Source organism: Psammomys obesus, unplaced genomic scaffold (genome assembly GCF_907164565.1).
Source record: "Psammomys obesus unplaced genomic scaffold, mPsaObe1.curated_primary_1811, whole genome shotgun sequence".
Lineage (NCBI taxonomy): Eukaryota > Metazoa > Chordata > Mammalia > Rodentia > Muridae > Psammomys > Psammomys obesus.
Window position 1 is genome coordinate 6,568,923 of NW_026595981.1, and position 23,415 is coordinate 6,592,337.

Genomic DNA, 23,415 nt, shown 5'->3' on the forward strand with positions numbered 1-23,415 from the left:
CTTCCTTCCTTCCTTCCTTCCTTCCTTCCTTCCTTCCTTCCTTCCTTTCTTTCTTCTTTTTTTTTGTGTGAATGTGTGTATCCATGTGTGTCCCTGTGAGTATGAACACATGTGGATGCATGTATCTGCAGGGGCCAGAAAAAGGCATCGGGTCCCCTGGAGCTGGGGTCACAGATGTTTGGGAGCCACCATGGGGGTGCTGGGAATCGAACTGCGGTCCTCTACAAGAACAGCAAGCACTCTTTATGGCTGAGCCATTGCTCCAGCCCCGTCCCTGTCGTCTGCTATCCAAGCCGTGTCTTTTCACATCAGTGTCGTCTTGTGTCACATGGAATGACGCATCTAAAATTCTACCCTGTTGGCTGGGAAAACAGGAACCCCGCACCTAGATCTGGAGGAGAAGTCCCGGGGAGGATCAGAGCCAAGGATCAGGGTACAACCTGATCATGCCGTGGATGACATCCCACTGGGGACGGTGTCACTTCTATTTTCTGAGGCCCAGCCGCCATAGATTGAGAGTGACGGGGGGGGGGACGGGGGGGTGACGGGCAGGAGGATGAGCGGCCATGGGGCACTTGCTCTGCTACTCTCAACGAGCCGAAGCAAACTCTTCCCACCCAGTTTTCCTTTTAAAATGGAAGAGTAAGGAAAACAAGAAAACGTACAAATTTGGGGCTGGGGAGCTAGCTCACTGGATGGAACGCTTGCAACGCAAGTGTGAGGACCTGAACGTGGGTCCCTAGAACCTGTGTAGAGTCTGTCGCAGTGGCAGCACGCATCCTGGCACTACCACGACGAGATGGAGAGTGGAAACGAGGAACCTGGAAGCCTGAAGGCCAGCTGGCGTGGCACACGGTGGAGAGCGACAAGATTCCCTGTCTCAAACAGGCGGAAATTGAGGGTGATGCCTGAGGGTGAATCCTGATCTTCCATGTTCATCCTCATGTGCGCGCACACACACACACACACACACACACACATACAGAGACATACACACTCATACACACAGACACACACATACACCCACCCACCCACACATACACAGACACACACAGAAATATGATCCCACACATGCACAGATGCACACAAATCTTGTTTGGGGGGGAGGTCTTTTTTTTTTTTTTTTTTTTTTTCTGAGAAAGGGTCTGTCTCACCAGGTAGCTCTCTGGCTGTCCTGGAACTCACTTTGTAATCCAGGTCGGCCTTGAATTTACAAGAGACTCTTCCTTCCGAGTGCTGGGGTTAAAGGCACGAGGCGCCATACCAGCCACACTCAACATCTTAAGTGCACAGTATGGGTTCTCGTCAAAAGTGTACCATCCACCCGAGTAAACACTATATCAAGCAAGAGAGGTGACAGTTTTCCCCAGGCACTTTTCCTGCTGCTTTCACTCAATTACGATGATTTTTTGCGGTTGTTCCACAAGGGGCCCCACCTGGAGTTCGTTCCTCTTTTGCTGAGCCTGTCTTCAGCTTATGAACACAGCCCCGCTTATTTATCCGTTCACTTGATGGATTGATCCTAGATTTCGGTAATTATGAAAAAGGCCCTGTGAGTATTTATTTAATTACTTATTTTATAAGCAAAGTCTCATATAGCACAGGCTGGCCTCAAACTTGTGTAGCTAAAGGTTCTCTTGACCTCCAGATGGCCCTGTCCCCATCTCCCAAGTGCTAGATTACAGTCACGCGTGACAAGGCCCAGCTTAGTATACATTTATAATTCATTTTTGCAGACATTTTAGTTTCTCTCGAGTGAATGGCCAGGAGTGGAATAGCTGATTCTGATTCATAAATTAGTTATGAGTATAATTTTATAAGAAATGGTCCAACTGTGGTCTACCATGGTTCTGCCTTTTAAAAACACTTATCTATTATTTATTGCATGTGGGTGTCTGTGTTTGGGTGTCCATGCCATGTGGATGTGTGGAGGTCTGAGGACCATTTGCAGGAACTGGCTGGTGGGATCCAGGGATCAAACTCAGGTTGTCAGGCTTGGTCGCAGGTGCCTTTACCAGCTGAGCTATCTGCCCAGCCCTCCGCCATCTTATTTCCAGTCCGTGCTAGCTCTTGACTTTGTCTTCTTGTTGGTTTTAGTCCTTTTTTTGGGGGGGGGTGCGGGGGAGAGGACTCAGCTGTAGCAATTCTGTCTTTCTGTTTATAGTTTCCCGACAAGTGGTGATTTTGAGCACAACTTTACGTTTTTATCAGTTATTCATATATTACTTTTTTTGGTGACATATGTTTGAGACTTTTGCCCATTAAGAAACCCTGCTCATTCTCTGTCTTTACTATGAAGATGCTGGAATTCTCTGGAAGAATCATCTGAATTCAAGGTCTGAGCCAAATGTGAAGGATATAGCTTTTCCCGATAGTCTGGGTTTTACTTTTTCTTAATGGTGTCTATTTTTTTTTTTTTTTACTGCTTTTAAACCAACTTTATGAATGCATAATTTATATAGGATAACATAGATCAAGTTTAATGCATGACTGCATGAATTAATTTTTTTTTTTTTAGATTCATCTATTTTATGTGTTTGAGTGCTTTGCTCGCATGTATGAATGTGTGTCCTGTGAGTACCTGGAGCCCACTGAGGCCAGAAGAGGGCCTCAGATCCCCTAGAACTGGAGTTGGTGAGCTACCACGTGGGCACTGGAAACCAGATCCTGGAAGAGCAGCCAGCGCTCTTCACTGCTGAGCTGTTTCTCCAGCCTTGAGTGAATTTTGAAGAAAATACATATCCCTGTGGTAATCATGATCATCAGGACCCAGAACACATCTAATCTCCTCAAGAGCTCCCCACTTCTGGTCACCCGCACCCCCATTTGCCATCCCTCAGGCAACCATCTGTCTGCTTATGTCCTTATAAATGAGTTTTATCTGTTCTAGGATCACATATAAATAGAATAACAGAGTGTGTATTCCTTTGTGGCTGGCGGCTTTCTCTCAGCAAAATGTTCTTGACATCTATTCATGTTCTTGAGTGTATCAATAGCTTATTCCTTTTGATAGCTCAAATTTTATTTCTTTGCTTACGGTTTTCATTTTTGTCCCATTGTTTTGCTTAAAAAATTTCAATGTGATGTTGGGGGAAAAAAACCCCAGATGGGATGGTTATTTTCTGGCCTTGTTTCTTTAAAGGAAGGAGCTTATTATTTCTCTATTAAATATGTTCCTCACCCCCCAAGACAGGGTTTCCCTGTGTAGCCCTTACTGTCTGGAACTCACTCGATAAACCAGGCTGGGCTCAAATTCAGAGATCTGCCTGCCTCTGCCTCCCTCATGTGCCATTAAGTATGCTCAATATTCATTTTTATTAGCTGCCTTTGTTGCATTGAGAAAAGTTCTATTTCTAGTTTGCTAGAAAAAGTAGTTTAAAAAAATTTTTTTGTTTGCTAATTAAAACTTTAAAAATTATGTTTATGTGTGTGTCTCTATGAAAATCAGGCACACGAAGGAGCCTGGAGACACCAACAGAGGGCTTAGGGTCCCCTGAACTGGAGTTACAGGCAATTGTGAAGTACCAAGTGGGTGCTGGGATCCAAACCTGAGTCCTTAGCATGAGCCGTAAGCACCCTTAACCGTGGAGGCATCTCCCCAGACCCTCGGTTTTTTCCCTTTAGAGAAAATCATTAAAGGCTATTACATTTTGACAAAGGTGTTTCCTGCTCCTAGAAAGAAGATCACATGATTTCCCGCCTTCATCCAGCTATTATGGTGAAAGGCGTCGATTGATTACAGATGTGCAAGCCACCTGCAGGCCCAGGAGAAACCCTACTTGCTAGTGATGTATATTCTCTTTACATTTTACTATGGCTAATTTGCAAATATTTTCCAAAGGAGCTTTGCATCTGTATTTAAGAAGGATGTCATGTTTGCTTTTCTTATAACATTTTTATATGATCTTGGTTAGCCTAGGCTAGTCTTGAATGAACTCTGCGGCTCAAAATGACCTCTACCCCAGGAGCTGCCCCTCAGGCAGTTGGGATTACAGGCTTGAGGCACCATGCTTGGCTCCTAAAATATCTTTTGAAGTTTTGGTATTGGAATTGCGTCTTCATAAAAAAAGAGTCGTAAGACGGTTCCTCTGTCTCTGTTTTCTGAGTTTGTATAGACATAGTATAATTTTTGACTTTGATGCTTGATTGAATTTACTAGCGAAGCCATCTGGACCTGGCGCTTCTGTGTGTGCACGCAGATATTTTAAATTACAAATGCAATTCCTTTAATAGACGCAGAGATACCAAGAGTTTCTATTTCCTCTTGCACAGGTTTTGGTGACTTCTGCTTTAAAAACATTTCTATTGATTCTTTGAGAATTTCAGACTCACACACACACACACACACACACACACACACACAATGTATTTTGATCGTGTCAACTTCCTCCTCCTCCCCTTAACTCCTCCCAGACACCTTCTCACTCAGGCAGCCCTTTAGTAACTTGTGTTCCCCGCCTCCCCCACGGAACGCGCTCATTTTGTCTTAGGTTTTTGAGTTCATGACTGTTGTATTTCGTGCCCTCTTGCCACTTCAAAATGCCTGTTGAAGCTGTTGTGATGCCCCCACGTGCAGACGCTGGTGAGCTGTGTTTTCTCTCACTTGCCTTGCTTTTTCCTCCTGATTTTGTTACACTTCGGTCAGGATAACATCTCCCTTGTGGTTTTATTGCTTCAAAATGCATTGAAATTTGTTCTGTGGACCAGCTTGTGGTGGGTCCGTGGACACCCCAAAGTGTTTACATTCTGTAATTTGTTTTTGTTTTGTTATTGCTATTTCTATCTTTGTGGGGGTTCTCTTGCTGTGATAAAACGCCATGACAAAAAGCAGCTTGGGGACGGGGAGGAAAGGGTTTATTCCAGCTTACCACTCTTAGGTCGCACTCCATCACCAACAGAAATAAAGGCAGGAACTTGCGGCAGAAACTGGAGCAGAAGCCATGGAGACAGGCTGCCTACTGGCTTGCTCCTCATGGCCTGCTCAGCCTGCTTTCTTATACACCCCAGGACCACCAGCCAAGGGTGGCACAATCCACAGTGAGCTGGGGCCTCCCACATCTTGATTAATGAATCAAGACAGCACCCCACTGACTCGCCTACAGGTCAGTCTGTGGAGGTAATTCCTCAGTCAAGAGTTCCTCCTCCCAGATATGTCTATGCTTGTATTAGGTTGACAAAAGCCAACCAGCACAATTTCATAAGAGGCAATTAGGTTATTTGATGGTGATGCTCAAATCTTTGAAGCCTTAATAATTTTTTTCTTACTTATGGTTTGGACTCGAAACGTCCCCTGTATGTTCATGTGTTCAGTGTTTGATCCCTAGTTGGAAGGGCTATTTTGGAAGTACTCAGAGCTTTCAGAAGTCGGGCTGAGCTTGGAGGAAGTAGGGCACTGGAGATGTACCTGTGAGGGTTGAGCCCCAGCCCTTGTTTGCTCTGCACTTCTTGTCTGCCATGACTTAATTATTCTGGAGCTCCCCACTGCCATGAAGTTCTGGTCAAATGCATGGGCCAAATCATCCGAGACCAGAGGCTAAAATAACTCCTCCTTCCTTTAACTTGTCTCTCTTTGGTGTTTTGGTCACAGCTATGCAAAAGTCACTAATGTACCACAGACACATCAATGACTGAGGAAAGAATGGTAAAACTTTAAACCATGCCGTTTGTCCAATTCTCAGTCTCAATTTTTTATTTTTACACTTTAAAAACCTTTATAAGACACCTATGTATTTAGGACTATTACATTTTGATGAACTGATCTTGCTACCATTGTGAAATAATCACCTCCATCGCTTGTAACATCGTTGCCATGAGGGTTTATGTGCTAGACTTGGCAATTTCCAAATGTTACTGTCCATATTTCTCAGTCCTTCCCACCTCTCCTTTGTTCATTGCTTTGCTCTTTCAGAGCTTTATTTGCTGAAGCATGTTGAATGTTGCTACTTATTCTATCTAAAAATCTCTTCCTTTTAACTGGGAATTGAGACTTTTTTTTTTTTGAGATTTTATTTATTTTTATTTTATTTGTATGAGTGTTTGCCTGAATGTGTATTTGTGCACCCCATGTGTGCGATGCCCATGGAAGCCAGAACACAGTATCAGATCCATTGGGACTGATGCTATAGACGGTTATGAGCTGTGGGTGCTGAGAATTGAACCCAGGTCCTCTGGGGAAGATTCCAGTGCTCTTAACCACCAACCCCCCCCCCCCAGCCCCTTAATTGGGAATTTTTATCTGTTTATACTTGGTACAATCGTTGATATGAAGTGAACATTGTGCTCTTTCTTTCCTGCTTCTCTCTATCACTGTATCTTATTTTCTTCTCTTTCCTGCCTCCTTTTGTACTAACAATTTCAAAGTTCATTCTATAGCCTCGGTTGGATTTTGATTCATATCACTTTGTACTAGTATTAATTTTAATTGTTGCTCTAGGATTTAACACTGTTCATCTTTATCTTAGCACAATCGACCTTGAATTAATCACATCATAGGCGAGTCTATTTACATATTTTGTCTTTTATACTGCGGTCCCTCCTACTTTTGCATACACTAAACAGACTTACTGTAGAACACTGTTAAGCCTATTTTTTTTTTTTGCCTGGAGTAGCTCATTAGCTTTTAAAATAGTTGATGAGAAAGAAACTTATATTTTCTATTTACTACATTTATACTGTTTTCATTATTCATCATTTTCCCCCATCTATCTTACTTTTCCTGCAACTTTTTATTTCCCCCAGAATGGGTTTACTTACAGCAAACTTCTTCAGTTCTTGTTTGTCTATATAACGTCTTAGTTCTAGTCTTTCTCAAGCATATTCTTCTGGCTGTGTACACCCTTAGGGCTGGGAAAGCGCTTTCTTTTAGCGTTTCAAAGATTCTCTTCCCCCGACCCCTCCTGTTCTCTACTGCTTCTGATGAGACTCAGTCATAATTCTCCACATGGCTTATTTCTTTCTTTGCCCCTGTCCCCATTTTAAGATTGTTTCTTGGGATGGAGAGATGGCTCAGAGGTTAGGAGCACTGGCTGCTCTTCCGGGGGTCCTGAGTTCAATTCCCAGTAACCACAAGGTGGATCACAACCATCTATAATGAGATCTGGTGCCCTCTTCTGGCATGAAGGTGTACATGCAGAAAGAAAACTGTATAAATAATAAATCTTAAGGAAAAAAAGATTGATTCTCTATCTTTGATTTCGTAGAATTTTGGCAGTATCGTGTCTTGGTGTGATTTTTGTACTTTTATTGCCTGGGTTGCTGAGGATCATGGATCTGTGAAATGATGCTTTTGAACAAATTTAGAAAAATACATATCAGTGTTTATTTAATTATTTTCTTTATTTCTTCTCTGGAATGCCGATTTTATATATGTTGTAATCTCTCTATAGTTTGTATGGACTTGATACGTTGTCACTGGAGCTCTGTTTATTTTTATTATTATTATTTTTTGTATCCCATTTGAACAATTTCTGGTGTGTGTGTGTGTGTTAGGGAGGGGGCTATGGGTGTGCATTTGGGGTTTCCAGTGGTGTCTTTTTCAGTTACTCTTCACCTTAGTTTTGGAAACAGTCTCTCACTGGACTCAAAGCTCACAGATTAGAGTAGGCTGCATGTCAGTGAACTCCAGGGATTCATCCATCTTTCCCCCCCCGATGCTGAGATTACCAGTTTGTGTTGCTGTACTGGCTTTTTACATGGGTCCTTGAGATTCAAACTCATGTCCTCATGCTTGAGCAGGAAGCACTTTCTGAGCCAGTTCCTGCGCCCCCACCACTTGAGCCGTTTCTCTTAACTTGTCTTCAAGTGCAATGTTCTTTTTTCTGTCTTGCACCAATCTTCTGTTGATCTCCCTCAACACTGTATAAATGTCAGGTGCTGCGTTTATCAGTTCTAAAACACCCATTCGGTTTCTTTAAAAACATTTCCAAATCTTGCCTAAAAAATAATCTGTCATTATTTACATCTTTTTTTTTTTTCCGCAATTGCTCAACAGGTTCAATATTATTACTATAAACTTACTGCCTTCTAACACTGGGATTGCATGTAGATCTGTTTGTTTCTGATTATTTTTTTTCTTTTAATGTTCTTTCTTTTACTTTGTGCATCTAGTAATTTTAGTTTGTAATGTACACATCGTAGGTAGATCTCTGCAAAGACTCTGGATAGATTATCTTTCTCTAGTGGCATTCAGCATTGTTCTAGATGGCAGTTAAATTTATGAAAAACCACTTTGGTTTTGTGGTGGGAAGGGTGCATATATTTTAGTTTTGCTTGCAACCCAGTGCTATGATCTAACTCCCGAAGAATGACACTTTTGGGCTTAGTGGGAAGCTCGAGTGTTTACTGAGTCATCCCTCCCATGCAGTGGCAGCTGCCGAGGCGACTGCTCAGCTCCCCCAGCTCCTGTTTTCCTCCCAGCACTCTTGCACCCTCTATCCATCCACACAGTGCTGAAAACTCAACCTAGAATTTGGGCAACACTCCTATAAAAATTGGGGAGTGTCTCTCTTCTTCTTCTTCTTCTTCTTCTTCTTCTTCTTCTTCTTCTTCTTCCTCCTCCTCCTCTTTCTCCCTCCTCTTCCTCCTCTCCCTTCATCTCCCTTCCTGTTTCCAGACTTTTTAGCAACCCTGAATTCTGGTTTCTGGCTCATTAACTCGATGCTTGCTGAGCTCTAATTGAACTCCAGCCTCAATATTCTTTTATAACTTTGAAGTGTCTATGTGGGAGAGAGGTCAGGTAAATAATCGTGTGTTTCACCAAGGCCTGTTATACCCCCCAGCTTCCGCCTGCTTTGCTCTCTCTGCATCACAGTCAAATACTGAACATAAAAATCTTGTACCTAGAGTTTGTGAGAGCTATTTCCAGGAGGGCTGGACTGTTATTAGCCGCTCAGCACCACTGGGACCTTAAACTCTCTATGCTTATTTAATTTAATATTCACAGGCCTCTCTTGACACCGGTGTTCCTATTTTTATTTTATTTGTGGGAAATACAAGTTTCGGAAAAGGTTAAATACATTGCACAGGATTACACTTCAGCCAGGGCCGGAGGCAGCAGGTGGTTCCAGGCCTTTCTGGTGCCACTGTGTGTTTGTCACTGCCTCACATCCCCCTCAAGAAAGGATCAAGTGGGAGGAACCAGAAGCAGTCCATGGAGGACTTCCAGACCTCGTTCCTTTCTCTCCCATTTTCCTCCTTGGCATCCATGAACAAGCCTCACTTCCACACAGGCTTCCGCTGGACCTGGAGAAGTCTCTGCTCCCCTCTGGACCTAGTTTCCACACATGGAGAACCTCTGAGGGTTGGTTACCTCTAAGCAGAAGGCTCCCATTCCAGGATTTAGGATGCATTGTATCGTTCAATACTGGTTTCCAAAAAAAACCTAACGGGATTTGGAAGGACACATCAAGTCCTTTTGCAGAGGCTGGGGGGCCAAAATGATGTAAGCTAATTTTGTGGTGGTGATGGGGGATGACTTTCTTCTTCTTTTCAATTCTTTTTTCTGTCTCTGTTTCTCTCCGTCTGCGTATGCATGCATACGTGTGTAAGTGTTTTTGTGGCGTGTGTGTAAATATTCACTTGCATGTGGCTACATATGTGGGTTTGCACATGCATGTGTACAAGAGCATGCAGAAACCAGATGTCAACCTCGGCCGTGGAACCATCTGGGTTGTTTTTGGAGACAGGGTCTCTCAATGGAACCTACGGCTTGATGATCCTCCTAGGCTCAGAACTGAGGGAGCTAAGGGCTGCTCACCCTGTCTCTGCCTCCGGAAGCCCACCACAGGGCCTGGCATTTTTAAAAGGTGTAGTTTCTGAGGATTGAACTGAGGTCCTCATGCTTGCGTGACAAGCACTTAACTGACAGAGTATGTCCCCAGCCTCTGAGTGACTTTTCTTCTGCGAAGATGTGTCACTGTTGCTGGGTGGTGGCGGTGAACACCCTTAATCCCAGCTCTCGGGAAGCAGAGGCAGGTGGGTGTCTAAGAGTTTGAGGCCAGCCTTGTTTTACAGAGAGAGATCTAGGGCAGCCAAGGGCACACAGAGAAACCCTGTCTGAAAAAACAAAGCAAAGCAAAGCAAAGCAAAGCAAAACAACACAGCACAACACAACACAACACAATACACACACACACACACATACACACACACACACACACACACACACACACACACACACACAAAGAAATAGAAACAAAAGGTGTGCCATCAAAATGGGTGGGGCGTGGGTGTAGTCTGAGAAAGTTCTTTCAATGAGCTAAACGTTCCTCTGGGCTACTTCCTCGCCTTTCTTCCTAGAGGTTCTGATTCAGAACCTGGCTGCTCTGCCACGGTGGCCTCATTTTTTGCTCCATCAGCACCGCTGAAGCCTCACAGGCAGCAGCAGCAGCTGGGAAACGATAGTGTACACAGCGACAGTGCCTGCCTACCAATGAGAGTCTGGAAGTGGGTTGGAGTATTTGTTTATCCCAGGCAAGTGGAGCCTCAAGGGACCCTGAAGCACTGTCTTCACATATCTGAAGGACTGTCCCTGCGAAGAAGAATTGGGTTTGTTTTCTGACATCCCAAGGGAAAGATAGACACACGAACAGTTGTCATGAGGGAGGCGGAGATGAAGATAACATTTCTTGATGTTGTAGGCACTGTGGTGGGCATGTTAAATGCGTTACCTTATTTAATCCTCAAGAAGGATTTGTTCTAAACACAGAGAACTTTCTAATCCGCCCCGATAACTCAATAATGAAATTATCCTTTATACTCTTGGGAGTGAATCCTCATTGGCCGAGATCGGAGGCAAGAGATTCAAGTATTGGCTGTGCATTTGAATGAGCCTAATCACAGACTCTAAATCTGTTTTAACCTGAGAATGACAACTGGTGGAATGACTGGAGGAGTACTTTGAACTCCACTATTCTGTAGGCTCCTGTGGCTTCAGGTGTTCTCTAGGGTCTTCAGCTCCACCCCTCAGGCCCTGCTGTCAGCCTCCTCATCTGATTCTGTGCTTCATAGCTTTGGCTAGGTGCTCAACACCACACTTTATTTCCTAGCACAGTCCTTCACATGATCCTCCCCCTCCCTAACCTCCACCCTCGTCTCCTGCTTTCAGTATGGTCTCCAGCATCCAGGCTGGCCTCAAACTCACTCACCCTGAGGCCGAGGACGACCTTGAGACTTCCTTCCTTCTTCCTCCACTTCCCAAGCAGCGAATTGCACCACCACACAGGGTTTTATGTGGTGCTGGGAATCGAACCCAGGACCTTATAGTGTAGGGCAAGCACTTTATGAATTGTGCAGCACCTCCTGCCTTATCTCTCTCTCTCTTTTTTTTCATTCATTAAACTACCTCTTTCCACTTTACCATTTGGCTTTATGGGCCAGAAAAGCTCTGCCCTTTGTGTCGAGGGGCTAGGAGACAGCTCAGTGTGTGAGACTGCTTGCTGCGTAAACACGAGGGCTTGAGTTCAAATCTAACATAGAAAGCTGAGTGTAGCTGTGTGTGCCTGCAACTCCAGCACAAGGGGGACGGGACAGGTAGATTCTGGGAGCTTGCTAGTTAGAAGAAGATCCCCCCCAACATTCTCTTCTCTTCTCTCCTCTCCTCTCCTCTCCTCTCCTCTCCTCTCCTCTCCTCTCTCTCCTCCCCTCCCCTCCCCTCCTTTTCTTTTCTCTCCTCTCTCTCTCACTCTCTCACTCTTGCTCTGCCTATTTCATACATGCAAGTTAAAAGGTCACTAGCTTGATCTTGGGGTCTGGATCTAGGTGAGAGAGAGCTAGGATCCTGAATAGTCAAGCTTATGGTTGTAGCAAAGCTGGCACGGTAGATGAGCTAATCAGGAAGAGAGCAGAGACACCAGAATTGAGTCTCACAGACAATACTGTGCCACGGAACTGTGGCTTCCATACTTGCTTCCTTTTAGGAGCCAAACAAAGAAGTGAGAACTTTTGCTTCCTCCTCTGCCGCTCGCCTTCCATTGCCAGGGTCTTGAGGCTTCTTTCCACAGGCTTTTTTTTTTTTTTTTTTATATAAAGGAGCTGATGATTGTTCCTCCTCTGCCTGGGGTTATCCTTAGGTTCTCTTCACCCTCTAAAGGTTTCAGACTGTCCCAGATCCAAGGTTTGAGACTCACCAGCAGGTGGCACTACAGCCTGAGGTGCTCTTCAGAGTCTCAGCTGTCTTGGGTCTCAAGTTCGTATCCTAGGCCCTGGTCAATGTTCCTGGACCTCCCTGCTGTGTCTTCAGGCCACTATCTGAGGCTCTAAGTTAGAAGGAGATGCTGAGAGGGTGGTAAAAGTACTGAGAAACACACGCCTCCTGCTTCTGGAAGGCTAAGAGGGCACGGGCAGAGAGAAGAGAGAGACAGGAAAGGCCCATCTAGTATACCTGATGTCACTGAATGCCCATCTGCCTCTTCTCTTCTATCAGCCCCTTGACTTCTTCCTTCGGGGAGTGGATATGTTGCACCCTTGAATGGTATACCCCTAAGTCCTGGAAAACACACCCAGAGTCCTTGCCAAGGCTAAGCCCTTAGACCTGTTCTAGCTTGGCTTCCTCTTTCCCCCTCACACTCTGGTCCTGGCCTTGTTATGAGTTTACACAACGTGGTCTACACTAAGCTGATTCTGACGCTGTTGATTACTGAGTTGGGGGAATTTGAACACGTGGCTGGGCCTCTCTGACATCTTATTCTTCAAGAGCTTGCATCTTGAGATATCAGCTACCTGGGAGAGATTAAACTTAACCTTGAAAAGCATATACATGTGTAACCCAGCTGCGACCCTTAGGTGATGTCTCTCCAGTGCCTGCTCCACATCACAACAGTATTCCTTGCCATGAGCGAAGAGGAACTGGGCAGGAAGAACTCAAGGGAAGGAGGCCTCATCTCAGTTCACAGTTTCAGAGGATCACAGCCCACCATGGCAGGGAAGACGTGGTAGAACAGCTTGGTTTGCAGTGGCGGGAGCTGGAGGCATTATTATTGCATGAGGTGAAGCAGACCAGAAGAAGGGCCAACATTTCTCCCTGAAGCCACACTCCCCAGTGGTCTATGTCCATTAATAGGGTCCCAAAGGTCCCATAATCCCCCTAAACAGCATCACCAGCTGGGGACCAAATGTAACTAACGCACATGAGCCTGTGGGGACAGTTCTACATTCAAAGACCTTGTATACAATTCAGCCCTGCTTACATTCTTCAGAAAGCCCACTCACACAGGACGATGGGATCCAGGGAAGATGTCCGAGGGTGCTGGAGCAGGCTCTCTTGCCTTTTCACCTCTCCTCACCTTGATCCATCTCCATCTCTGCCTTCCCTTTCCTGCCTCCTCCTTGTGCCCTCCTCAGGTGCTTTCCTGCTTCTTCCGGGAGCAGCGTCAGGATGTTCCCAGGCAGTGCCATCCTCCCCCCGAGGTCTTGGCATGTGGCCACATCCTCTCCCACGGAGTCTCACCTCACAACGGTGTTTTCCTAGGGGAAGGCATCTCTCTCCTGAAGAGGAGTTCTCAAGCAGGATGTTAAGACTTTGCTGCCTCGTTGCATAACGAGATGGAACGTGCCCAAGAGTGTCTGATGCATAATGGATGTTGAAGAAGTCGAAACTGCAGTCTCCATGGATGTCCTTAGTGCCATCCTGTGTCCCCGACCCCGGGGTGGGCTCAGGGGACACAGCCAGTGGAACTCATAGACCACCTGGCCGTGCCCTTCCATCAATGACTCAGAAATGCATTTTGGGGCTTGCCTGGCAAGGAAGGGGACCCCAGTTTGAGCCCTAGAACACATGTTAAAAAAAAAGCTGTATGTGGTAGCACACACTAGTGGAGATGGACAGACAGGCAGGTCCCTGGCTCACAGGTAGCCTAGCTTACTGGGTGAGTTACAGGCCAGTGAGAGACCCTAGCTAAATGTATATATATTAAAGTGGGCAATGTCTGAGGAATTACACTGAGGTTGTCCCCTGGTTTCTATCCATGTGACGTGTAACTGTGCACATGCATGCACCCCACACACATGTGAACACACACAGACACAGGTAACCACATTTTGGCAAAATGTGGCACACCCTTATTTTGTGTGGTTTCTGGGGTCTTCTATATGTAGTCCCTCTCTGCATGTTATCGGACGGCATTGTCAGGACTGACTGTCTCAGCAATGAGATGAGGTGGCCGAGGCTGAGGGAGAGGGCTGCTGGGCAGGCATGGCAATCCCTCAGAGCCTTACTTATGGGCTCCGTAAAACCAGGGGTCTGGAGCATGCGGCTGCTGAGCTCCCCCAGCCTCTTCAAAGTCTTCGGGTATGTGAGTCTTTCCGCAAGTCAAGGCACAGGGCAAGCCAGGGCGCAGGGTGGATGGAGAGTGGGTGGGCTGCCCTGAGACGACTTGCCCGATTTAAATATTTGACTCAGTGTGTTTTCTTCTCCCTTTCTGTCTGGAGAACTAGACGAAGACAGGGCCAGCGTGACCCTGGCTCAGAGCCAGCAGCAAGTCTTCAAACTGCCTTAAGTGCTGAAGGGACAATTCCTTTGCTGTTGCGTCTCTCGGAGAATGCAGTAAAAGGGCTGTTGGGCTCCCTTGGCAAGGCTGCCACCAAGGAGGAGGTACTCAGTCAAGGAGATGAGGCACACAGTAGGCACACACCAGATGACCTCTGTGTGGCCTCTGAGAGGGTGCAGGAGGTGGGAGTCGGGGTATGGTCCAGGCAGTTTCTTGTCAGGAGCCTCAGGCCAGTGGTCCAGCCTCACTGTATGAATGCTTCTCTCACCCCCAGGATATTTCAGGCTCTGGAGCCCACAGAGGTAAGTGAAGTGGGGTACTCACACTTGAGAGGCTTCTATACCGCTGAACCCCTACTATTATCTTGAGGTATGTCCCATGATATCTGGAGGCATTTCTCTCTCATCTTCTGGAGAGTAAAGCTGATGGATAGCAGGGACAATTCAGTGCTCTGGTCTCCATGGGTCACATCTGAGTCTTGGACTAGTCTGTAGTTAGGTTTTCTCATGTGACCTTGGATGTGACATTCAACCTCTGTCCTATCAGTAAGGGGTCTTGTGCCCAGAGGAGACCTAGGTTCTAGAACCTACGATTCCCGGCCTTCAGCCATGCCCTGTGAATTCTTTTCCCACTTTCCAACACATGTGCAAACTTCTATCTTGCCCACCCAGGAGGAGGAGGGGGAGGAGGAGGAGAAATCAGAGCCTGCTTTTTGAGCTGTAATTTTGAGTTTGATGTTTATATTGCATCCTGCCGAGTGATTTAAGCGTGTTCGCAAGTGATTATACTGTGCTCCTTTTAAACAATTCTGAAATCAAATAAAACACTAAAATCAAATCCACCAATCAGTTGGTAACACAGGCATTAAAGGGATCTCAGGGGAAATACATCCTTTCAGGCAGCCGGAAGGGAGGAGACACAGTCCCATTGCCTCTGCCCTATTTCACTGAAAGTTCTTCCCGTAAGTACAGAGCAGGGAGGGTAGGCTCAGGGCAAGGCAAAAGTCGTGGTGAAGAGATGGAGCAGTAGAATCTCTCAGGTTGTGAATGCCTACTGTGTGCCTGGCTTTGAGGTAGAACAGCATCTCTTTAAATCTTCGCAATGACCTGGCGGGATGTTTTACTGCCCGAATGACCACCCAGCCAATGCTAACAGGCATCGGAAGCGTTGAGTTCTTGCTGAGGGCCAGGCACTGTTCAAAGCATTTGGCTGTTGTGGACTCCCCGAATCCACACACCTGCCATACGGATTGGTGCTTCAGTGTTCTCTGTCAAACCTCTGGCTAGATGGGTCCAGAGAGGGTAAGTGACTCTGCTCGCATGGCTAACGGGTAGCAGAGCAGGGATTAAAACGCAGTTGTTCATCCTTCTCGTGGCTGTGTCCTAAGGATGGTATACGGTATATACGGCGCAGTGGGGTCCACAGGAAACAGAGGTCATTACCATATGGGTGGATGGAACCTGAGGTAAAGGTTTAAAGGATGGCAGCAATGCTCTTCAGACCCCTCAGCATGGAAAATATTGAATGATTTAGTTGTGGCAATCTAGCCAGTGAATGTCTGTTTTCACAAAGGAGCAAACTTCAGTAGCTTTATCTTATGCCACACTGCTGAGATGCAGTAGGGGCAGGATTCAAACTAGGGTCTGCCTGACTGCAAAGCTCTTATTCTAGAGTCAGGACCACTGAAATTGGAATTGAGAAGAAGCAATCCATTCTGAGAGGCTTCAAATGCAAATGCCACCAAGCCACACACTGCTAAATATTCTCACAGAACAGGCTAAGCTTATTATGGACTGTAGAAACTCAGAGTGAGCTCCCCTTCCCTGCAAGGACAGTGACTGGATTTGCTCTCTTAAGCAAGAGTATCCCCGATTAGCGTTTGGGCCAATGGGACCGCAAAGAGACCTTCCCCAGTTAGAAGTCAGCCACTCTCTGTCCTTGCTTTGAAGTCGCCAGAGCTTTCAGTTGTGCCTGCTGGAAGGGACTCAGTAGCAGAAGCAGCTGACCTAGCATTTTACCAGGCAACAACAACAACAAAAAAATCAATTTAAAAAGTGAATTATCTATGATTTGTGACAAATAATAAAATAATAAGCTTGTATCCATTGCAAAAATGTCTGTGAGTGGAAGAGGATGTGACAAGAACAGAAAATGTAAATTGGCTCTGCAGAAGAAGAATGTTGCTGTGTTTTTGAAAGATTGCAACGCATCTCACTCAAACATAACTTTCGCTTTGGGCCTCGCTAGCTCTACAAATGCCTCTGGGCATATGAGAATCTTTCTTGATGTGGTGTCATAGCTACAGAGACAGCCTCTGCAGTTTTATTTTAATCTCTCTATGTGTTCATCCATCTATCGTCTGCCCACCCATCAATCTCCCCAATATCCATCCATCCATCCATCCATCCATCCATCCATCCATCCATCCATCTACCCACCTATCCCTTCAATATCCATCTATCCATTTATCCGCCCATCATCAATCTCTCCAATATCCATCTATCATCTATCAGTCCATCATCCATCCATCCATCCATCCATCCATCCATTTATCCACCCATCATCAATCTCTCCAATATCCATTTATCAAGCCATCCATCCATCCATCCATCCATCCATCCATCCATCCATCCATCCATTTGTTGTCCATTCATCCATGCACTCACCACATCTCCCATGTGTTCAGGGAACATCACCCAATCTGTTTTCAGGAACACTGCTGGGAAGTGACGATTTAATGATGAATAGCCTGGTTCCTATGCCCATGGACTAAGAATCTAGAAAGAATAGATGTAAGCAGGCACTGTAGAGCAGCAATAAAGTACATCAGTGCAGGGCATCAGAGAGGGCAGGATCAGACCAACTCAGGAGGGAGGTACAGGAGAGACTTCATGAGGCCATGATGGTTGGAACTGAGTCTAGAAAGGATGAAAGATGATCAGGCATGGGAAGGGTGTTTTGGTTAGAGGAAACTGAGTGGGAAAAGACAGTGGTTTTGTTTTGTTTTGTTTTTGTTTTTAAAGCACAGCATATAAAGAGGACCCTCAGGTCATGCATCAAGCCTGGCATATGAATGGCAGGCGGAGGCCAGTGCTTGGTGTCTAGGGGACAGGCTTGACATGGCACTAGCTGGGTGCCTGAAAACTCTCCTACAGGACACACATGTCATAGTAGGTATGACCCTGCAGAGTCAACCCCTCTGTCCTTTTCCTAGTGTCACAGTTTTTTTTTTCGGCAGAAATGTCTTCTGAGTGTCTGTAGCGAGGACATGCCGTTATCATCACATCTGGGTAACTGCTGCGGGCAGTCTTCAGCACTTTCCTTGGTGTGTGATTTGCTGGTTTGCTCTACAGGGAGGAAGGTGGGGAGGTGAACTAACTGGAGCAACAGAGTGTGGCTGCAACCGACTCAGGCTGGCCTGGCTTGGCAGCCTACTTGCAAGCTGGTGTGGGCCAAGCGCCTCACCTCTCCAGAGCTCAGACATTTTTAGGCCCTCCGGTCTGGGGCCAGGTTCTTGCTTTAAGTGTGGGTTTGGCCTTCCCAGTTCAGCACCCAGGTGGCCCCCACACCTAACCAGTTACTGTTGGTGATGTAGTCTTGGAGGTCCTTCTCTCTGACTTCCACTCTCTCTCTCTATAAACTCTGAAGTGGTGATTTGGGTTCCAAATTGTCTCCCAGAAAATTCCTGGGTCCAGCTTCCACCTTCCAGCGTCACGAAATGAACAAGCCAGAAGGGGCCAGAGGGGGCAGCCTTTGTATGTGAAACTGGACCTCCCAGAGCTGCTGCTGCTGGGATCCAGCCATGCAGGGGATAGGCTACACAGCACAACCGCAACCTCCTATTTCACTCACGTGGCTTGAGGCATGAATGACGCCCCCGGGGACACTCTGGGGCGGTCCTGAGCAGTCTGCTTCCTCTCCCGCATTCCCATCTGGCTTCACTGGCTCCTTGGCCAGCCATCCATCTCCAATTCCCATCTTCCTACTCTTTTCCCCTTAAAATACATTACATTTACATGGCACTGGGGACATTCCTGTGGGCGTGTAGGAGGAGGTGCTGGAGGCGGGGTCAGAAGTGTTGATGGGGCTTAGATCCATTTCCATTCACAGTCTTTTTCTTCCTTTTTTTTTTTTTTTGAATGGGACTCTTTTATTATTTTTTCTCCCCTTTTAAGAACAAAACCCAAAGTAACCTAGATAAGTCACACAGTTCAGACTTACCCCAGACTAGTAATCCTCCTGCCTCAGACTTCTAAGTGTTTCTACTGCTGGGATTATAGGCATGTGCCCTTGAAGTTAGAGCCGGGCCCAGGCTAGTATACACCGTCACTCTGAGCATTTGGTACAGGTTTGGTTTTAATTTTTTTCACTCCTTGGAAATGAGAGAAAATGGAAGGGGAAGCATGTACCCCAGCATGGGTACCAGGCAGGGTATCAGAGTCCCTGCATGTGTAGCCAATGGCCATGCGAATTTTCCAGCCAGGGCCTGGGTAGCGCAACTCTGTGGCATCTGGCACTTCATCAGCAGAGTCTTAGCAGAAACATCCTCTCCCTTGGGTCACACTGCAGTGGCAGAGGGCCCCACATGATAGGAACAACCCTGTGTGTGGAAGCCTGGAAGGCTTTCCTCTCTGCATTTGTGACGTCACTGTGATCTGGCTCCGCAGCATCCCTGAGCCCAGATGTCTGAGTCAGAGGCCCATTCACACCAAGCAGTTGCCGTGGGATCTATCACGCTCCCCTCCTGGTGCTTTTCATGTGGGAAATGGTGGAGTTCCCCAGGCATAAAGCATGGGTGTCTTTGAAGGGATCCTAAGAAGGTGAGCTATGAAATCTGAGGTTCATGCGCTTGGCACTTGGCTCATAGAGTGACTTCTTGGATCCTTGCCTTGTAGCTGAGCCCTGCCTTAGCTGGGGCCCAGCTTTGTGTCTAGGCTGGCTTCCTGGTTTTGATGTTGATGGCACCACACTGTGTTCTACAAATCCCCAAATAATTAGTTTTCACAGGAGCTCATGAGGGCTTACACAAATTATCTCTCACGCTCTGTTGGTCCACCAAATGCAGTGTTCCTGTTCCCATCTCTAGCAAGACCATAGTCTCAGGCACTCATTTCTCTTTGTGTGTATGTGTGTGTGTGTGTGTGTGTGTGTGTGTGTTGTATGCATATGTTTCTGTAGGTGCGTGCATATGTGTATGTGTGGATGTGTGGATGTGTGTGCATACAGGCTGGTGTCTTCTGCTACAGTGTTCCACATTACTTTTTGAGACAGGATCTTCCATCAAACTTGGAGCTCATAGATTCAGTTAGGTTGGCCAGCTAGCAAGCTCCAGGGCTCGTTCTGTCTCTACCTGACTGCAAGATCCCAGAGTTACAGATGCATGCAGCCATGCCAGGCTTTTGCATAGATGCTGGGGACCCAAACTTGGGTCCTCATGCTTGCGTGGCAGACACTTAACCGGCTGAACCATCTCCCCTGCTTTGCTAAGTAGTTTTTTTTACACAGGGCAGAGCTACTTCAGAACCTTAAAAATCTGCTTTCCTCTCCACTAAAGCATGCCAATTTATGTGGACGAGTTGTTTGTCTTAGGTGGTGCTATTTAAAACAACAACAACAACAACAACTTATGTAATGTGTAATGTGTGTTTGAGTGCATGTACATGTACCATGTTCATGTGGGTACCCTTGGAGGCCAGAAAAGGGCATTAGATCTCCTGGCACAGGACTTACAGATCTTAGGTGGATGCTGGGAATTGAACGTAGGTCCTTTGTGAGAGTAGCCAATGCTCTCAACTGCTGAGCCATCTCTCTAGCCCCCATCTGTGCTCATTTTAAAAGCTGTCAATATCCATCCATGATCTACTTTTAGCAGATACTGTCTTTTACAGATGCAACCTTGACTCTTGGGCCCTTAGAGAGGGCTGCTGTGACAAGATCAACACACTACCTGCTTCTGGAGTTCAACACCAATGAAGTCCACTGTGGGTGGTATACCTACTCCCTATGCATGCTGAAGCTCTTCCCCCCAGAGTGACTGTATGAGAAAATAGTGTTTTTAAGTGAATAATTTAATGTTAAATGAGGTCATAGGGCCTGTCCTGGTGTCTTTATAAGAAGAAAGAGAGACAGCAGGCCTCTCTGTCCCTGTGCACACACAGAAGGAGCTTTCTGAGAATACCGTGGGAAGCAAGCCTTTAAGAAGGTCTTGTAAGAAACCAGCCCTGATGTCTTGGCTTTCCAACCTTCAGAGTCATGAGGAAATAGGAATCTTTTGTTTAAACCTCTGAGTCTTACATACTTTGTGATGACATTTACTCAGCAACGGGGCTTCGTCAGTGAGCTCTTGCTTGAATTCATCCACCTTAAAAAAAAAAGCCTGCCTTTCCAACTAAGAAATAGATTCCATCAGTGGTGAAGGCTTGGCCTTGAGATCTATTTCTGGGTTAAAACCCCAGGTCATCAAATCCTACTTAGCACTCCACGACCCCTGGACAGGAATTCTGTCTGGGTCTTGAGGTTCCTCCCTTGGGCTTAGAGTCTTTGATGGCCAATCTCCACTGTCAACTTGACTGGGCACAGAATCACTTAGGAGACAGCCCTATTGGTGTGTCTATGAGCTTGTTTCTAGATACGTTTAATTGGGAATGCCAACCCAGAATGTGGACAGGGAATGAATTAAGAGGGAAAGGGGAGAAAGCTAAGTGGACATCAGCATTCATCCCTGCTTCCTGGCTATGGATGCAATGTGCAGCTGCCTCACCCTCCCGCCACCGTTTCTTTCCGACCATGCTGGACTGGATCCCTGTGAACTGTGAGCCAAAATTAATCTTTCCTCCCTTGAGTTGCTTTCTGCCGGGCATTTTTGTCATAGCATGAGAAAAAGTAACAAATTCAGAGTCCCAGGGCGAGTTTGGATCTTTGTCTAAGGTCCATGGCTCTGCTTCTAAGTGGGTCTGTGAGGAATGGCTGTAGAGAGCAGACAATCTGTACCTCCCACTGAAAGAGGGTCAGGTGGCAGAATGGGGCCTGGTCACAGGTTGCCTCATCCTCCTGGCTGGGTCTTGGAATGGCATGAGCTCTCACTTTTGTGGGAGGGCTCAACAGAGCAAAATCACACTCACCCAGAACATCACATGACTTTCTGGAAAAGACTGTCGGGATCGTAGACAGGCAAGAGAAGGAGGTGGTATGATGTGGGATGCTGTGAGGTCCTTGGGGCTTCAGGACCGAGCAGGTCTGGGTTCTCATGTTCAGCTCTGTTTCCGTACGTGTGGGCATAAATACCAACCCTCACGTTTACTGTGGGGACCAGAGACAGTGACTTGGGGGTTGGCTCAGAGGATGCATAGCAGGTGCTTCTCAGCATGGGGGGAGGGGTGGTAAGAAGACTGGGCTGCAGCCTCAGGCACACCTGGGTCTCGATTCCAGCTCTTTCACATGCTCACCCAGTTTCCCTGTCGGTGGACTGGGAGTAGCCGCTGTTCTCACTGCAGTGAGGATTCTCTGTTCCATCTGTTAGGAGGTACACGTTTCTATCTGCAAACATGTCTACAATGCCGTGTCATCAGTGATAAGCATTACACTGTGTTCTAGTTTCTCTTTTGCTTCCAGCTGGCACACAGAACACCAGTGGCCCTCACAGTCATCATTGTTGTCTTAGATCTGAATGAGATACAGCATGGTAACTGAGCTTAAGGTTGCCAGGGCCTCTGCGCAATGCCTACTGTGGAGCAGATGCTCAGCTAATTGTAGCTGTGGCCATTGTTTTCCTGTGAGATCCTTGAGAAGGTTTAAAACATCTCTGAGCCTTGCCTTCTTCATTCACACAACAGCTATACTGATGGGTCAGTAGTACTATTAAACAGGTTAACACATAGGCGCATCCTTGCTTGAGCTCTCGCTGGATGATGTGCCTCTTGCTCAGTGTTTCTCCCTTGTGGGGAAAGCTAGGGCCTGCAACTAGGAAGATGTAATTGAAACCTCCTGAGACTCTGTACCAGAACACGGTGACCATCGGGAAAATTCCCCAGGGTTACAGATATAAATGGAGACCATCCGCATCCCCCACTCATCTCTCAGGAGAACTTGCCTCCTGGGAGATGTGAAGCATTAGAGCTGGTGAAATGAAACAGCAACGTCCATTGTGCTGAGTTCCCAAGGGCTACATTCGGAACTTAGTCCTGAATCCTGATGACCATGGCCACTGGATGTCCCCTCTGCAAGTTTTAGGGTCCCCGTATGTGCAGTTGATGCATGGGCAGGGCTCGTCAAAAAGAGGATGACCCAAAGCACGGGCCACTGCCTACACTTGGCTTTTCAATGGCCGAAGCTTTGGAGAGAGTGTGGGAAGGTCATTAGCAACACTGCCTCCAGCCACAAAAATGCTCAGGTGTCCTTCCTGCTGCTCTGATAATACGGATTTTGAAGAAGCCTTCTCCTTCAAGTCTCTACCATCTCAGATGAGCAGTTGGAAGCAGTTGGTCCATAAGCAACTCCTGGGAGCTAGCCTTCCAAAGCAGTATGAGTCATGCCCATGTCAGCCCTTTGCCCAACTCCCTGAGACAGTGCCATAGCTGTGGCAGGAGGGGAGGTGAGTGGGGATCATGACTAATACCCATCCATCAACAGTCTACAGAGATTAAGTCTGAGGGAAGACTGTTAGTGTCCCCACCACACACACACATGAGGAGACTGCAGCAGGGATGAGAAGAATCTTGTGTGGTATCCCACTGCTGGTAGAGACGTTGACGCTGAGGTCATGAACCATTCTCACACCCTCGGTCCTGCTTTCTCTACTACCAGGGGATAGATACTGCCCAATGGAAGAAGATGGTTTTTCTTAGAGACTCACTGGGCGATTCCTGTCCCAGGAAGCTCTGCTCAAGGCCTCCCTTCCTATTGATGAGGACATGCCACCATCCTACAGATGAAA

General features: G+C 46.6%; 1 protein-coding gene across 1 annotated transcript in view; it reads right to left on the minus strand.

Moving 5' to 3' along the window:
• The window catches only part of Asic2 (acid sensing ion channel subunit 2), a 266,849-nt gene that overhangs the window by 16,519 nt on the left and 226,915 nt on the right, over positions 1–23,415 (minus strand). The window lies entirely within an intron of this gene.